The sequence below is a fragment of the Salmo salar genome, unplaced genomic scaffold (genome assembly GCF_965601325.2).
Source record: "Salmo salar unplaced genomic scaffold, fSalSal1 ptg000619l, whole genome shotgun sequence".
Lineage (NCBI taxonomy): Eukaryota > Metazoa > Chordata > Actinopteri > Salmoniformes > Salmonidae > Salmo > Salmo salar.
In genome coordinates, this window is record NW_027675443.1 from 1,350,960 (window position 1) to 1,355,997 (window position 5,038).

The window sequence follows — 5,038 nt, forward strand, 5'->3', positions numbered from 1 at the left end:
GAGTGTTGTTGCAGGGTCACTATAGCAACAGAGTGTTGTAATGCAGGGTCACTATAACAACAGAGTGTTGTAATGCAGGGTCACTATAGCAACAGAGTGTTGTTGCAGGGTCACTATAGCAACAGAGTGTTGTAATGCAGGGTCACTATAACAACAGAGTGTTGTAATGCAGGGTCACTATAGCAACAGAGTGTTGTGATGCAGGGTTACTATAGCAACAGAGTGTTGTCATGCAGGGTCACTGTAGCAACAGAGTGTTGTAATGCAGGGTAACTATAGCAACAGAGTGTTGTGATGCAGGGTCACTATAGCAACAGAGTGTTGTAATGCAGGGTCACTATAGCAACAGAGTGTTGTGATGCAGGGTTACTATAGCAACAGAGTGTTGTAATGCAGGGTCACTGTAGCAACAGAGTGTTGTAATGCAGGGTAACTATAGCAACAGAGTGTTGTGATGCAGGGTCACTATAGCAACAGAGTGTTGTAATGCAGGGTCACTATAGCAACAGAGTGTTGTAATTCAGGGTCACTATAGCAACAAAGTGTTGAAATGCAGGGTCACTATAGCAACAGAGTGTTGTGATGCAGGGTCATTATAGCAACAAAGTGTTGTAATGCAGGGTCACTATAGCAACAGAGTGTTGTAATGCAGGGTCACTATAGCAACAGAGTGTTGTAATGCAGGGTCACTATAGGAACAGAGTGTTGTAATGCAGGGTCACTATAGCAACAGGTCACTCTCTCTGTTCTCTCTCTCCCTCTGCTCTCTTCTCTCTGCTCTCTGCTCTCTGCTCTCTTCTCACTCTCTGCTCTCTGCTCTCTCTCTGCTCTCTCATCCTGCTCTCTGCTCTCTCTTCTCTCTGTTCTCTGCTCTCTCTCTCTGCTCTCTCTCTCTGCTCTCTGCTCTCTCTCTGCTCTCTGCTTTCCCTGCTCTCTCTGCTTTCTCAGCCTGCTCTCTCTCTCTGCTCTCTCTGTTCTCTCTTACTCTCTCTGCTCTCTTCTCACTCTCTGCTCTCTCTCTCTGCTCTCTGCTCTCTCTCTGCTCTCTCTCTTGGCGCTCTGCTCTGCTCTGCTGCTCTCTCTCTTTTCTCTGCTCTCTGCTCTCTGCTCTCTCTCGGCTCTTCTCTCTCTATTTGCTCTCTCTCTCTGCGCTCTCTCTCTGCTCTCTCTCTCTGCTCTCTCTCTCTGCTCTCTCTCTGCTTTCTCCCTCTGCTCTCTCCCTCTGCTCTCTCTCTCTCTGCACTTTCTCTATCTGCTCTCTCTCTGCTCTCTCTCTGCTCTCTCCTTTCCCTGCACTCTCTCTCTCTGCTCTCTGCTTTCCCTGCTCTCTCTGCTCTCTCAGCCTGCTCTCTCTCTCTTCTCTCTGTTCTCTGTTCTCTGCTCTCTCAATTCAATTCAATTCAATTCAATTCGCTTTATTGGCATGACATAACAATGTACATATTGCCAAAGCTTATTTTGTATATTTACAATATAAAAAATAAATAAAAATGAGAATCAAAATTGTCAACGGGACAACAGTAACAACAATAACCAAGGGTCAAAATAACCAACACATTCAACAATAACAATAGCAATACAGTAGAGGACATGCACAGGTTGATTGGTCTGTCAGACACTGTCCCTCATCTTATGGCAGGCAGCAATGTAGTGCGCTGCCAACCCACAGCTCTCTGCGTCCTCCCCCAACAGGAAGGGTAGTCTATCCTCATCAGAGAGGTCTTTAAAACCTTGAATAAGGGTTTCAAATTTGGGGAAATGACACTCTCTAATTGTTTTATATTTTTGACATTTTGTCAGGAAATGCAGCTCCGTCTCAGGTTCTGCTGTTGTGCAGTGGTTGCACAGCCTTTCCTCTACAGGGAGCCAGGTTTTCCTGTGTCTACCCTTCTCAATGGCAAGGCTGTGCTCACTGAGCCTGTACTTTGTCAAGGTTTTTCTAAGGTTTTGATCAGTAACCATGGTCAAATATTTAGCCATAGTGTACTGTCGATTTAGGGCCAGATAGCACTGCATTTTGCTCTGTGTTTGTGCTTGTGTTTCCCAATAAGCAATGTAGTTTTGTTTTGACTGTGTTGTAATTTGGTTTATTCTGATTGATTGGATGTTCTGGTCCTGAGGCTTCAGTGTGTTAGTAGAACAGGTTTGTGAACTCAGCCCCAGGACCAGCTGGATGAGGGGACTCTTTTCTTTGCTCAGCTCTTGGCATTGCAGGGCTTGGTAATGATATGAGAGGGGGTCACTGTATTTTAGATGTTTCCAAAACTTAATTGCTCTTTTTTGAGTTTTTATTATTAGTGGATATTGGCCTAATTCTGCCCTGCATGCATTGTTTGTAGTTTTCCTCTGGACATGTAGGAGAATCTTACAGAACTCTGCATGTAGGGTTTCAATGGGGTGTTTGTCCCATTTGATGAAATCTTGTTTTGCAAGTGGACCCCACACCTCGCTGCCATAAAGTGCAATTGGTTCAATGACATATTCAATTAGTTTTAGCCAAATTTTAATAGGTATTTCAATTTGAATTTGCTCTCTCTCCCTCTGATCTCTCTGTTCTCTGCTCTCTCTCTGCTCTCTCTGCTCTGCTCTCTCTCTCTGCTCTCTCTCTGCTTTCTCTGTTCTCTCTTACTCTCTCTGCTCTCTTCTCTCTGTTCTCTGCTCTCTCTCTTCTCTGCTCTCTGCTCTCTCACTCTCTAGTCACTCTCTCTGCTCTCTCAGCCTGCTCTCTCTCTCTGCTCTCTCTCTTATCTCTGTTCTCTGCTCTCTCTCTGCTCTCCCTCTGCTCTCTCTGCTCTCTGCTCTGCTCTCTGCTCTGTCTCTCTGCTCTCTGCTCTCTGCTCTGTCTGCTCTCTGCTCTCTCTACTCTCTGCTCTGCTCTCTCTCTCTCACAGCTGTCTCACTCTCTGCTCTCTGCTCACTCTGCTCTCTCTCTCCCTCTGCTCTCTCTGCTCTCTCTCTGCTCTCTCTTCTCTCCCTCTGCTCTCTCTCACAGCTGTCCGTCTGTGTTCTCTGCTCTCTCTGCTCTGCTCTCTGCACTCTCTCTCTCTGCTCTCGGGTCTCTGCTCTCTCTCTCCCTCTGCTCTCTCTGCTCTCTCTCTCCCTCTGCTCTCTCTCTCTCTGTTTTCTGCTCTCTCTGTTTTCTGCTCTCTCTGTTCTCTGCTCTCTCTGCTGTCTGCTCTTCTCTCTCTCTCTCTCTCTGCTGTCTGCTCTTCTCTCTCTCTCTCTCTCTGCTGTCTGCTCTTCTCTCTCTCTCTCTCTCTCTCTGCTCTTCTCTCGCTCTCTGCTCTCTTCCCTCTCTCTGCTCTCTCTGCCCTCTCTCTACTCTCCCTCTGCTCTCTTCTCTCTCTCTGCTCTCTCTCTGCTCTCTGGTCTCTGCTCTCTCTGCTTTGCTCTCTCTGCTCTCTCTCCTCTGCTTTCTCTCTCTTCTCTCTCTCTCTCTGCTCTGCTGCTCTCTCGCTTTTCTCTGCTCTCTCTGCTCGCTCTCTGCTTTCCCTGCTCTCTCTCTGCTCTCTCTCTCTGCTCTCTCTCTCTGCTCTCTCTCTCTGCTCTCTCTCTGCTCTCTCCCCCAATCTCTCTTGCTTTTTATATCTTAACAGGGGTGCAGTTTGGACAATCACCACTTGATGGCAGTGGTAAACCAGAAGTGATGAGAACAACATCACTGCATTGAGAGAGAGAGAGTCTAATATACTGATATACAGTGCATTCAGAAAGTATTCACACCCCTAAAACTGGTCTGTCACTAAAACGGGTCTGTCACTAAAACTGGTCTGTCACTAAAACTGTCCTGTCACTAAAACTGTCCTGTCACTAAAACTGTCCTGTCACTAAAACTGTCCTGTCACTAAAACTGGCCTGTCACTAAAAAAGGAAAATACTTTAGGAAAGGAAGAAAGGAAAGGCCACATGTATGTGGTAGGTATTAATCACAGTCAGTAGATGTCAATAGTATTGGTTCTAGTAAAAGGATAATTACAGTTTATTATAGGGAACATGGTAAAATGTACAACAGGATATATAGACTGTGTTCCCTATAATAAAATTTACAACAGGATATATAGACTGTGTTCCCTATAATAAAATGTACAACAGGATATATAGACTGTTCCATGATGTTCCCTATAATAAAATATACAACAGGATATATAGACTGTGTTCCCTATAATAAAATGTACAACAGGATATATAGACTGTGTTCCCTATAATAAAATATACAACAGGATATATAGACTGTGTTCCCTATAATAAAATATACAACAGGATATATAGACTGTGTTCCCTATAATAAAATATACAACAGGATATATAGACTGTGTTCCCTATAATAAAATATAAGACAGGATATATAGACTGTTCCATGATGTTCCCTATAATAAAATATACAACAGGATATATAGACTGTGTTCCCTATAATAAAATATACAACAGGATATATAGACTGTGTTCCCTATAATAAAATGTACAACAGGATATATAGACTGTTCCATGATGTTCCCTATAATAAAATATACAACAGAATATATAGACTGTGTCATGACGTTGCCCTCTCTCTGGGTACAGAGAACACAGTTGAACCACCTCCCCCTGCACCAGGCCTTTTCTATGCACCATCCCCCTACCTACCTCCCCCCACCCAGGCTGTGGTGAGAGGGGTCGTAAAATTCCAAAGGAGAATGTCCGGCCTCATGGCCCAGTTTTGAGACAGAGAGGGGTTTCATAGAGAAACAAAGGAATTCTTCCAACTCACAGAATTGGGGAACCGAACGACATTTATGTTCTGGAGAAGGTATAAAAGATCGGTGAAGAATCCAACTACGAACTGGTTCGCTTGGTACAATTTTGTGATACTCATTAGAGACAATATTTCCATATTACCATACTTAGGTTTATATAATAGCTTGAGCTATGGGACTTTCATCTAAATGGTTGTATACAATGATTTAATAAGATTAAAGCTATTTGGAATATGTTGAGAGGCTATATACTGATGTTAATGTGATAGAATTGTATTTCTGTTCAAAGCTTAACTCAGTCATCG